This window comes from Triticum urartu, unplaced genomic scaffold (assembly GCF_056163025.1).
Source record: "Triticum urartu cultivar PI428250 unplaced genomic scaffold, HENAU_Tu73 scaffold2, whole genome shotgun sequence".
Taxonomy (NCBI): Eukaryota; Viridiplantae; Streptophyta; class Magnoliopsida; order Poales; family Poaceae; genus Triticum; species Triticum urartu.
The window spans coordinates 4,006,508-4,020,493 of record NW_028260368.1 but is presented as its reverse complement, the minus strand read 5'-3'; the positions used below and the strand labels follow the sequence as shown (position 1 = coordinate 4,020,493).

General features: G+C 36.0%; 2 non-coding genes across 2 annotated transcripts; both read left to right on the top strand.

Annotated features, from left to right (window-relative positions):
* The first annotated feature begins 8,761 nt into the window (after positions 1-8,761).
* On the top strand, positions 8,762-8,835 carry TRNAP-UGG (transfer RNA proline (anticodon UGG)). Its single transcript has one exon. It is a non-coding gene; the product is annotated as a tRNA-Pro (tRNA).
* A 139-nt stretch (positions 8,836-8,974) lies between these two features.
* On the top strand, positions 8,975-9,048 carry TRNAW-CCA (transfer RNA tryptophan (anticodon CCA)). Its single transcript has one exon. It is a non-coding gene; the product is annotated as a tRNA-Trp (tRNA).
* Positions 9,049-13,986: the final 4,938 nt, after the last annotated feature.

The following is a 13,986-nucleotide window of genomic DNA, read 5'->3' as shown; positions in this document are numbered from 1 at the left end:
TTCTACTCTATGGGATCTTACGGAGCCTGTTCATGGATGACATGGTTGCGGTATGATCATAGAAGATATTCTCCTCAAGTGAACCAGCCTATCCTTCCTAGGTAGGGGACTTACATGTTGATTGGATGCGGAGACACCTTTGGTTGTGAATTCTAATGTGGCAGATCCAATTCTTTATCTGCATGGCCAAATCAATAATTCAAGTCACACACTCCCATAATCCGCCTTTTTTCTTTCGTAAAATTAACTTCAACTATTTGTATTGTATAAAAATACTTTGGAGTTGAAGAGAAGTATCCAAATGACATGTGTTATTTTACAATAACCCATGCTTGTAGCAATGAAATACCAAAACCTACCCGATATGATATATGATAATTATAATTCTCTATGATATGCCTTCCCTATAAAGGACCCGAAATACCTTGCTTACGTATCATTGGAAAGTGCATTAACATAAATACGGCAGTAAGCAGAGGCAGTACAAAGGTATGTAAACTATAAAAACGAGTCAAAGTGGATTGGCCCACACTAGCACTTCCGCGTAATAACTCCACTAAAGGCGATCCTATTACCGGAATGGCGTCAGGTACACCTGTCACAATTTTGACTGCCCAATAGCCAATTTGATCCCAAGGCAAAGAATAACCAGTTACACCAAATGATGCAGTCAAAACAGCCAAAACCACACCTGTGACCCAAGTTAATTCGCGGGGTTTTTTAAATCCCCCTGTGAGATACACACGAAATACATGCAGGATCATCATTAAAACCATCATACTTGCTGACCATCGATGAACTGATCGGATTAACCAACCAAAGTTGGCCTCGGTCATTATGTATTGAACCGAGGAAAAAGCCTCTGTAACGGTTGGTCGGTAGTAAAAAGTCATAGCAAAACCGGTAGCGACTTGTACTAGAAAACAAGTAAGTGTAATTCCCCCTAAACAATAAAATATGTTGACATGGGGAGGAACATATTTACTAGTTATATCATCTGCAATTGCCTGAATCTCAAGACGTTCCTCAAACCAATCATATACTTTATTGAGATAGGTAACTAACCCGAGTCCCCCTCTAAGAGCCGTATATGAAAATTTCATCTCGTACGGCTCAAGCAGAAACACAAAAATTTTCAACGAATATTAGAAAAAAGGTTCAAAACTTCATCAGCCACTGAATTGGGTCGATTTGCCTTGAAGATATCAAATAAGAAAAATCCGGAATATCTTCTTTGTGATGATAATGCCAAAAAATCTCAAGTTGGCGCGTCTTTCTTTCTTCCTTTCCCTTATGTTGGTCATTAGAGGCTTCTTGACTTTTCTCTTCCCTATAAAGGATTTGTTTTTTTATGCGTAATATAGAAATTATCTTGTTGAGATCCTATGAATCAGTTCAATTAAAACCTTAGATTCATACTAGAGCCACGATGATTTAGTCTCAAGCTAAACAAAAGGCAAGGGTTCTTCGAATAAGAACCGCTTGATAATCATTTATTGAATCAGTGTAATGACTCGACAAAATCGAGAGAAAAAAAGTTGTCTTTTGGGCAAACAAAATTGGAAGGAAGAAAATTTCTTTTTTATTTTTATTTAAGAACTACTTGAATTTTTCAGTCTGGTTGCGAGGTCTTAATAGTGAGTATGAATCATAGTTCCATTTTTTTTTGATCCACTCTATCTATTTCGTGTTCCAGATACTAGAATAAATAATATCTGACGAATTAGAATCATCTTGATAGAGATAACAGGCCCTTTCTATGTATTATCAATAGGATCAATTCTAACAAGTCACACACTCATATTCCAGAGATACCGAAACAAAAAAATTCCGCGGTCGAACTACCATAATATCTAGAAATGTAGATCTTAAACTAGAAAGGCTTTTTTGGATGGAAAAACTCTGACTTCCTAGTTTTAGTTAGTAGAAACCTAATTGGTTAAAATTCCGTCCAGTAAAACGGAAGAATTATAAATTTCTAAAATGATAGATAGGAATATAGCGAATAAAGCCATTGCGATCCCCATAAAAGGAGTAGTCCCCCAACCCGGGGCGACTTTCCCATATTCCGAATTCAAGGGTTTCAGTAAACTACCTGCACCAGTTCGTTTTGGCCTAGGTTTAGAACTATCTTCAACGGTTTGTGTAGCCATAAATTCTATTTAATCATTGGTGTTGACTTTGTATACTATTCCGTTGTAGTTGTAAATACACGATCTTTTCGTAGATCCATTGTAATCTTGAAATTCTATAAAAATGGAAACAGCAACTTTAGTCGCCATCTCCATATCTGGTTTACTTGTAAGCTTTACTGGGTATGCCTTATATACCGCGTTTGGGCAACCCTCTCAACAATTAAGAGATCCATTCGAAGAACACGGAGACTAATTTAAGTAAGAAGTCTCCCAGATAGGGGGACTTCTTACTTAAATGAAATTATTTTATTCTTTTAGTTGGAGTTGGTGGAACCTTAGGTGGTTCTCGGAAGAAGATAGCGAAAAAAATTATCCCTAAAGTCGAAACTAAAAGGAACGTATAAACCAATGCTTCCATAGATTCGATCCTGGTTTATTTACAATTATAACTTCCACACCTATTCATTTGTCATTTGGGATAATTTCCCATATAAAGAAAGAAAAAGAGTCAAAGAAAGGATGGGAGATGTTTCCCATGTCAAATCAAAAAAGAGAGGTGAAAGATACTATAACAATGTGTATCAAACTGCCTGTTTCCTTGTAGTTGGATCTCCCACTTTTTGGAATGTTCCAAATTCCACTTGAGCATCCAAATCTGGATCAATACCAGCAAAAACATCTCGGAACAATGTTCTAGCGCCATGCCAAATGTGTCCGAAAAAGAAGAGCAAAGCAAAGGTAGCATGACCAAAAGTGAACCAACCCCTTGGACTGCTGCGAAAAACACCATCAGATTTCAAAGTAGCCCGGTCTAATTCAAAAATTTCCCCTAATTGAGAACGCCTCGCATATTTTTTTACAGTAGCAGGATCAGAATAACTTACTCCATTAAGTTCGCCACCATAGAACTCCACCGTTACACCTACTTGTTCAACACTATATTTGGATTCTGCTCTTCTAAAAGGAACGTCTGCTCTAACAATTCCCTCCTCATCTACCAAAACAACCGGAAATGTTTCAAAAAAAGTAGGCATACGGCGTACAAAAAGCTCACGTCCTTCTTTATCTCTAAAGACGGGATGTCCTAACCATCCAACAGCTATTCCATCCCCATTGTCCATTGAGCCTGCTCTGAATAATCCCCCTTTTGCCGGATTATTACCAATATAATCATAAAAGGCTAATTTTTCGGGAATTTTAGACCAAGCTTCTGATAAACTAAGATTTTCGGCTAAACCATTGCTAACTCTTCGATATATTTCTTGCTGAAAGTATCCCTGATCCCACTGATAACGAGTAGGCCCAAATAATTCGATTGGGGTCGTTGCTGACCCATACCACATAGTTCCAGCAACTACGAAAGCTGCAAAAAAAACAGCAGCGATACTACTGGAAAGTACAGTTTCAATATTGCCCATACGTAATCCTTTATATAGACGTTGAGGCGGACGGACACTAAGATGGAATAAGCCCGCTAATATACCCAATGTACCCGCAGCAATATGATGAGAAGCTATTCCCCCCGGAACAAAAGGATCAAAACCTTCTGCACCCCACGCTGGATTTACAGCTTGTACTTTTCCAGTTAGTCCATAAGGATCGGATACCCATATCCCAGGACCATACAAACCCGTTACATGAAATGCCCCAAAGCCAAAGCAAGCCACCCCTGCAAGAAATAAATGAATTCCAAAGATCTTGGGCAAATCCAAAGAGGGTTTTCCCGTCCGCTCATCAGAGAATATTTCTAGGTCCCAATATACCCAATGCCAGATCGCTGCCAAGAAACACAAGCCAGAAAACACAATATGCGTACCTGCCACACCTTCATAACTCCAAATACCCGGATTTGTTACAGTTCCTCCTGAAATACTCCAACCACCCCACGAATCCGTTATTCCTAAACGAGTCATGAAGGGAATTACGAACATACCTTGTCTCCACATTGGATCCAGAACAGGATCAGAGGGATCAAAAACTGCTAATTCGTATAAAGCCATTGAGCCAGCCCAACCAGAAACTAGAGCTGTGTGCATTATATGCACCGCAAGCAATCGACCCGGATCATTCAATACGACAGTATGAACACGATACCAAGGCAAACCCATGGAAATACCCCTTTAGCAAAGAAAAATAGACACGATGTCGCTTTATTTTATCGCATTGAAAAAGACTATCCATATCCTATGTACCTAACCCTTCTAGGGGATTCTGTGTCAGAAAGCGCGAATATTTATTTCATTCCATTAAAAATAAGAAGCCAATTCTGTTCATAAGAAGAAAGAGAAGCAGATCTATTCTATACTCGATAAGTGCCAATATGCAATGGGTAACTTGGCCAATTTGGAAAAAACGAAGAATAGATCGCTACCCCTCTTTGTTTAGCATTCAAATCACCCATTCCCTTTTCTTTATTCAATCTGTCTTACATTCCTTATATGTATAACCTTTCAATCTACGTATTAATAGAATCTATAATATTCATATAGAATAAGAATAAAAATTAAGACAATAAACTGCGGATTCTTTCTTTCTGTTCCATTCTTACGTTTCCATATTAAAGTGTGGTTTTCTTACTTAAATTTAATAATATTAATCTAATATGCCCATTGGTGTTCCAAAAGTACCTTACCGGATTCCTGGAGATGAAGAAGCGACTTGGGTTGACTTATACAATGTTATGTATCGAGAAAGGACACTTTTTTTAGGTCAAGAGATTCGTTGCGAGATCACGAATCATATTACAGGTCTCATGGTATATCTGAGTATAGAAGATGGAATTAGTGATATTTTTTTGTTTATAAACTCCCCAGGCGGGTGGCTAATCTCAGGAATGGCTATTTTTGATACGATGCAAACGGTGACACCAGATATATATACAATATGCCTCGGAATAGCCGCCTCCATGGCGTCCTTCATTCTGCTTGGAGGAGAACCCACCAAGCGTATAGCATTCCCTCACGCGAGGATTATGCTTCACCAACCTGCTAGTGCTTATTATCGGGCAAGGACACCAGAATTTTTACTAGAAGTAGAAGAGTTACACAAAGTTCGCGAAATGATCACAAGGGTTTATGCAGTAAGAACAGGCAAGCCTTTTTGGGTTGTATCCGAAGACATGGAAAGGGATGTTTTTATGTCAGCAGACGAAGCCAAAGCTTATGGACTTGTCGATATTGTAGGGGATGAAATGATTGACAAGCACTGCGATACTGATCCAGTGTGGTTTCCAGAAATGTTTAAGGATTGGTAGTGTCCGGATTTCTTGTAAAGTTATTTCACAGCTAAATTCGTGTTTTCCTCGATTTAATAGAAAATAGAAAGACTTCATGATGAGCAATCATCAGGTTAAGATGGATCTAAACCAATCCATTTTTTTCTATATACATACAACATGCCGACGGTTAAACAACTTATTAGAAACGCAAGACAGCCAATACGAAATGCTCGAAAAACGGCCGCGCTTAAAGGATGCCCTCAGCGTCGAGGAACATGTGCTAGGGTGTATGTGCGACTCGTTCAGATCATGACTTCAAACAAATATAAAAAAAATTGAAGTATCCATGATTAGTACCAATGAATAGGATATAGCTTCTCTATCCTAGATTTCTATGGTATATGGAATTTATGGTTTCCTTTGGTGCAAATCCAATTATCTAAATTGGAAATAAGAAGCAATTCTCCCATTGGTAGCAAATGGTTATCCATTAAGCGGAGGAAATAGTAATAAAAAGAAAAAGGCTTATGCTCCTTTATCTTAAAAGAACGGACTAACAGGGTCAGCTACTTAGCCAACTTTCATAATTAAATACCGTCACTGTATGGATAACTCTTATTGTGAAAAGAGCTATTTACTCTATAATGGATAGGTAGAGCCAAAGAATGTGGACTATACAAGTTCGCAATACCTTTTGATGAAAGAAAGGGCTCCGGTGTATAGAGAGGGCCTCACCGTTTAAAAGGGAACCATAGAAACGATGGAACCCACTATTTTTTTTAGTATTATTAGAATGAATTTGTTATTTCGTATAGAAATAACTGAACGGAGTGGAATAAAAAATCGTGGTTGGGAAGGTTACTATAGCAAAAGCCATTGGAATTAATATTTTATATATCGGAATAATTAGTTTTGTTATTAATGAGAAAAAGGGTGGCTAAAAGAAGAGAAATCATTAGTTATTCATTAAGGTTAATTTGATTCAATGACCAGAGTTCCGCGAGGATATATAGCCCGGAGACGACGAACAAAAATGCGTTCATTTGCCTCAAACTTTAGAGGGGCTCATTTAAGACTTAATCGAATGATTACCCAACAGGTAAAAAGAGCTTTTGTTTCCTCTCATCGAGATAGAGGTAGGCAAAAGAGGGATTTTCGTCGTTTGTGGATCACTCGGATAAACGCAGCAACGCGGGTATATAAAGTATTCGATAGTTATAGTAAATTAATACACAACCTGTACAAGAAGAAATTGATTCTTAATCGTAAAATGCTTGCACAAGTAGCTGTATCAAATCCAAATAATCTTTACACGATTTCCAATAAAATAAAGATCATCAATTAAAGGTATAAATAAAGTAATATACTGGAATAATAAAAGATGAATTCCCGGAGAGGGAACTCCGGGAAGATACAATAAATTAAGATTAAGTGGTAGGAATCAACGAGCTGGATTACTTTCTTTATAATATATATAGGTCTGGCCCTTTCGAATTCGAATAAAACATCAACAATCGGAACTTAAGTTCCGGTTGTTGTTTCTTAAATTTTGGTTGTTGTTTCTTAAGTTTCGATTGGAATTGTACTTTTGCGTTAATTGAGGAATATGTCTATTTTTTCTGGGTCTAGAACCTGTAATTATTGAAATTGACTGGGCTTGAAATTGCTTTTCGTTCTCATAGTTACGAAACGGTAAGAAAGATAAAATACGAGCCTGTTTTATAGCAAGAGTAATTAATCGTTGTTGTTTCAAGGTTAATCTATTTATTCGTCTCGATAATATTTTTCCTTGTTCACTAATAAATCTATTAATTAAACTCATGTTTCTATAATCAATTCGATCTCCCGGGCCAATCCGGGGACGCCTACGAAAAGGTTGTTTAGATTTACGAAAAGGTTGCTTGAATTTACGAAAAGTTTGCTTGGATTTACGAAAGGGTTGCTTGGATTTATTAAAAGTTTGCTTGGATTTACTAAAGGGTTGCTTAGATTTAAGAAAAGGTTGTTTAGATGTATACATGATTTATTCCTTATTTAAAATTTGAAAATTTGAAAATTCACTTCTTTATTTTATTAATTTAGGATCCAGAAGAAGTAGTTTTTCTTTGATCCATATCTTATTTGATTCATATTATAGTATATGAATACCCTCTATACATATGAAATAATATCTACCGGAAATCAGATGAGTTGATTTGTATTTTGTATTCTATACTATGTTTTCTTTATATATTAAATATGAAGTTCTTACTCTTTCTGTTGTTTGGAAAGATCAAACACACGATGTTCCTATTTCTTTATTTCGTGATGAGTCGTATGCTTGCGACAATAACGACAAAATTTTTTGAATTCTAATTGTCCGGGTGTATTGTGGCGATTCTTTTGAGTACTATATCTAGAAATCCCCGTCGATTCCTCATTGGCACCTTTTCGAACACAACTGATGCATTCCAAAATAACTCTGATTCTAACATCTTTTCCCTTGGCCATGAACCTCCTTTTCTTTTTGGATTGACTTAACTTAATTCTTCTACTTATTCTTTTATTCTTCTATTTTGAATCCGAAGAAGAAGAATAAAATTCATTAGAATAATTTTTTTTTATTCTTTAATTAAGTAATAAAAAATAGAGAAATAATTAAAGAATACAATCCTTGTCGAATTAGCAAAGATTTTGGTTCGAAATCCTTTCATTTAATTAGCCAGCCCCGCCTTTTCTATGCTCTGATTTCTGAGGCCTTATTTAGCTTGGGTACCCCTTTAAATTGAATTTCTATTTTCAAAAATGGGGTTTACCAAATTTTTAATGACTCTGAGGTTCAACCCAATCCATCTTTTCTTTCTTTTTCCTTCCGATACTAAAAAAAGATTGAAAAGGATCAAATTTTGTCATATCACGAAGAAATCTATCCCTCCCATAGCAATAACTAGAATTAAAAAAAAGGGAATGACAAAGCATCTGGGAATAAACGATTAATTTCTATCAATAAACCTGCTAAAGCACCAAACCATAGAGTACTTAGCACGGGTGCTACAGAGAGATATGTTTTTATATCCCGCATTGAAAATCCTCCTTCCTTGTTGGAATACATATATGATCATAAACTCTTGCCCAAGATTGTTATGCTATATATAAAATGAACCATATCGACGAAATTTTCCTATCCCTAAAAAAGAAAAAGATGACCCCTTCTTCCTATATATTACCAAGGAAAAGTAATCCTTCTTTTATAGGCGAAATTATATTGGATTTTATATGTATATAATTCCTTAATTATATGAGACCAAAAAGAAGAAATGACACGAGGGTTCTATATATAGATAGAGAAAGAAAGAAGAAGAAAATTATGATGTGGAAAAGAAGACAGGAATTGTGTACAATGGCATTGTACAACAATTTAATTTGGAAAAGGGATGTAGCGCAGCTTGGTAGCGCGTTTGTTTTGGGTACAAAATGTCACAGGTTCAAATCCTGTCATCCCTACCTATTACTTCTTTCTTCTTTATAGGCAGTAGCGACGAGATCAATTAAAGTAAAGTGGGTATAACTTGAATTTGTGGAGACTATACGTACGTGAGATACATTAGGAATAGAAAAAGATTTTCTTTTTGAATGAATGAAAGCGCTCTTAGTTCAGTTCGGTAGAACGCGGGTCTCCAAAACCCGATGTCGTAGGTTCAAATCCTACAGAGCGTGATTCCATCTATTTTATGTCGAAGCAGAGTAAAATAACTTAACAAAATTGAATTGTAACTCCAATTTCAATTTGACCTCCTCTCTGGTCTGGAGGAGGTCAATCAAAAAAAAAAAATGACTCAATCAAAGATCCAACTGATCCCCACGCCTGTATTGCAAATACGCAGTCACGAATAATCCCGCTAAAGTAATAGGAATTAGGCCTAAGACGATTCCAAATAGAAAAACTTCAATCATTTCGATTTGTTCGAGGGGATAAAAAAAGAGGTACGATCTATCCCTAAATAGTACTCTAAATTATCCACGAATCTCAATGACCAAGAAAAGAATTCCTAATTAGTCTGGAAAAGAGTCGTAGAATGCCAGGAATCCCAAAGAAAGATTTTTCTTTTCTGAATTATAATTATTCAGTCAATTCAAATAAGGCGTATCTTGTTCAAGCCAATAAATAGAGCTGGGGTTATAGTTAAAGCAGCCAGTAGAAAACCAAAATAACTAGTTAAAGTAAGCATGAAAGAGTTAAATTCCATTTATTTTTTTTTACTACACTACATATGTTGGTAAAGCATTTACCTAAGTTATGGAAAATTCATAATTCATCAGTTATTTTAGATAATACTAAAAAACAAGATAGAGTAAGATACAGAAGTGTAAAAGAAAGTGGATTCATCAGATGATACATGAGTCCCTAATTCCGAATCAAGAGATTTGTTGTGGAATTTGTCAATTGAGTAAAGTAATAATATTAAGAACTAGATCATCTAACCCCATTGAATGAAAAAAAGAAATTCAATTTTCAGGGAAATTTTTGAATAAGAGATAAATAAACAATTGAATTTGAAAAAAAAAACTTCTTTCTATTTTGGATAATTTCTTTTTCAATAGGACCCTCTTTTTGGAGTGAACGATCGAATATTCCCCTATTCCTTCTTATTTTAACTGATTGTATTCCATATGGAATAAGAGGAGAACAAAAGCATTCCACGACCTGCCAAGGGGCTGTTAAAAAAAAAAAAAAAAGAAAGCTCTTCCTTGAATTTACTTTATTTTTATTCCTTTTTCGAACTCCAACCAAAGTAGATTCGAAGACGAGTCACTTCAATTATCCTTTTAAGTTCTATTCTATCTTCTGTCTTTCCCTATTTCATCTCGTAAAGTTCCGCGCTCGCAGTTTGGTCAAGAAAGTTAGACCTAATCCAACAAACAATACAAGGATGAATTACGAATTATGAAAGGATAGATTTCACATATACTTGTCCTTGTATTGTGTCAGTATGAGAATATCCTTCCTAAATTATTTATCCAAACCTATTGATCATTAACTTAGATTTTCCCAAGATTTTGGCTGCTATTCCGAATTACTCTATTATTCCGAAGCCAATGAAAAGTAAGTAGAACCTACAAAAATGGGGTTTTCTATTGATGCCTTGAATAACATATAGCTTACCTATAGACAAAAAAAAAATAAAAAAGTAATTATGTTTCGGAACCAGGCAAAACCAGATTGCTGTGCCATAGGAAGGATAGCTATACTAATTCGGTATACTCAAAATACACCTTTGGTACAAAATTGACAATCTCACAAGGATGAAATATCAGTAATTTTCTATTTACTGGTCGATCCCATCTTTTACGGAATCAATTCCTTTTTTGAATGTACAAAAATTTTGGGAGTTCAGCATGTCTGGAAGCACGGGAGAACGTTCTTTTGCTGATATTATTACCAGTATTCGATACTGGGTTATTCATAGCATTACTATACCTTCCCTATTCATTGCGGGTTGGTTATTTGTCAGTACGGGTTTAGCTTATGACGTGTTTGGAAGTCCTAGGCCAAACGAGTATTTCACGGAAAGCCGACAAGGAATTCCGTTAATAACCGACCGTTTTGATTCTTTAGAACAACTCGATGAATTTAGTAGATCCTTTTAGGAGGCCCTCAATGACCATAGATCGAACCTATCCTATTTTTACAGTGCGATGGCTGGCTATTCACGGACTAGCTGTACCTACTGTTTTTTTCTTGGGATCAATATCAGCAATGCAGTTCATCCAACGATAAAACAAATTCCAACTATAGAACTATGACACAATCAAACCCGAATGAACAAAATGTTGAATTGAATCGTACCAGTCTATACTGGGGTTTATTACTCATTTTTGTACTTGCTGTTTTATTTTCCAATTACTTCTTCAATTGAGAAAGAAAGAGACTAATAAGAATTCTCTTATCCCATTTGGAAGGATACCATCCTTATAACTACCCATGACTGTTTTTGTCTCTAGCATGACCAATTGATAAAATGTGGAGGAAAGTAGGGGAAATGGCCGATACTACTGGAAGAATTCCTCTTTGGCTGATAGGTACTGTAGCTGGTATTGCTGTGATTGGTTTAGTAGGTGTTTTCTTTTATGGTTCATATTCTGGATTGGGTTCATCTCTATAGTAATCGGAGGGACCAGATTGTAAACATGAAAAAGTAGGAGCTTAGCGGGTCCTTACCCCCCTTTATCTGATTAGAGCGGAAAGGACCCGCGGAATTTTTATTTTACTCTTATAACGCGAATTGAATCTATTCGATTCACTCTTATGAAGCAACAAGAAAAAGAGATCACTCGAGGATCCAATATCTTATTCCACGAAGGAAGTATCCTGAAAATCCTTGATTTAGTTTCGAGTAATAAACTAATAAAACCTTAATCAAAACTATTCAACTAGCCTAAAAATAAAAAAACCTTCAATGGAAGAGTTTACTTTTTTTTTGCAAAATTTCTGTAAATTTGAAGTTGAACTTAATTAAACAAGCCAAGCAATTTGCTCACAATCACAAGAAATTTTTCCCCCGCCATATTTTCTTCCCCTCTGTTTGTCCACTACCTCGGCTAAACCTAAGCAAAAGAAAAAGAGGTCCAAGAGACAGACCCGAATAAAGAAGAAATAGTAATCTTTGACGAATTAGGAAGAAAAAGGATTCTTATTTTGATACAAGAAGAATCGGCACAAGAAAAAGGCTTTTTCTTGTGCCGAATAGACGATTAAGAAGACCTGCAATCCCTCCGAAAAAGAAGAAATTTTAATTTGATTGTTCTCGCCTTTGCCTTGGATTCTCTTCTTTTGCATGGGATATAAATAAGGAATTCCAGACATCTCATAAACAAAAAGCAGTCTAAACAAAAAAAGGATTTCCAAAATAGATCATAGATAATTCTAGCAATTGCCAATAAATCGAGGCTTTTTACCAACTTGATGGTAAGAAATCCCGGGACCTAGAAATTCATTTCGTACAATTGAACCTTTTCAAACTGTTTCTTTTTGAGAACCAAAAAAACTTGTGCCAAAATAACGGATGCGAAGAAGAACAAAAGGCCTTGGACACGTAATGGATCCTGAAGCACGATTTCTGCGTCCCCCTGACCAAAACCTCCCACATTAGGATTGCTTGTTAATGGTTGATCAAGCTTGATGGATTCCCCCTCTGAAACAAGAAGTTCTGGTCCGGGAGGTATAATATCAATCACTTGGCGTCCATCTGATGCATCAACTATGGATATTTCATACCCCCCCTTTTCTTTACGTAGTATTTTTCTTACTATACCTGTTGACGTAGCATTATAGACTGTATTGTTACTCTTGCTACCATCAGGATAGATCTGTCCTCTTCCTCGGTTTCCCCCTACATATATGGGATATTTTAAGAAATGAGCATCTTTCTTCGTAGCAGGATCAGGGGAAAGAATGGGAAAGACAATTTCACTATATTTCTTACCGGGAACAGGGCCTATCACAAGAATGTTTTTTTTATCGGGACGATAACTCTGAAAAGCAAGATTTCCTATCTTTTCTTTTAACTCAGGGGAAATACGATCGGGCGGCGCTAATTCGAATCCCTCGGGCAAAATAAGAACAGCACCTACATTCAACCCTCCCTTTTTTCCATTAGCAAGAACTTGTTTCAATTGCATATCATAAGGAATTCGAAGAACTGCTTCAAATACAGTATCGGGAAGCACAGCTTGGGGAACTTCAATATCGACGGGCTTGCTAGCTAAATGGCAATTGGCACATACAATTCGTCCAGTTGCTTCTCGTGGGTTTTCATAACCCTGCTGCGCAAAAATGGGATATGCATTTGAAATAGATGTCCGAGTTATTACGTATATCATGATCGATACAGAAATCGATCGAGTTATCTGTTCCTTTACCCAAGAAAAAGTATTTCTATTTTCCATGTCCAATCGCAGATCCCAGAATTTCTACAATAAATTAGATAGGTAGCTAAGCTAATCTAGTTCCCTATACACGAATCTGTTGTCATTCTACTGCAACAGTTGTACTGCAATGATGAATACCTTAAAGTAGGTATAAATAGAAAGAATTTTGCTAAAATGGAAAAGGGCTTTCTTTCTAAAAAAAGATGCTTGCTAATTTGATTAATATTAATATCGGGAGATCAAATGAATTTATGCTTCACTAATTGAATGATAAATGACTACAAGCGAAGGAGATAGACGATTTAAACAAAAAAAGACCCAAAATTTCAAACATGTATCTAGAATTACTGGAAAACTACAAACAAAAATAGTGAAAATAAGCTCGTTAGGAGCCCATCCAAAATCGTTGTAGACCCAACGAATTACTAGTTCCCAACCACGGGTGGAGTGAAATCCAACAAAAAAATCAGTAACTAAAAGAATAAAAAAAGCTTTTATTGAGTCATTTAAATTATAGAAGAATTCCTGAACCCAAGAATTCAAAATGACAAGTTCCTCTTTACCCAGAAAAAAAGAACCACTTAGAATAGCCAAACAGATTATATTTGTCGAGAAATGCAAAATGGTATGGAGATGATCCTCATTATTTATTTTGACCCATTGTATTATTTCCTTGTGTATTCCTGTAGGAGGTTTTTGTACATGTGTCTTTAGTTTCCCTTTTAT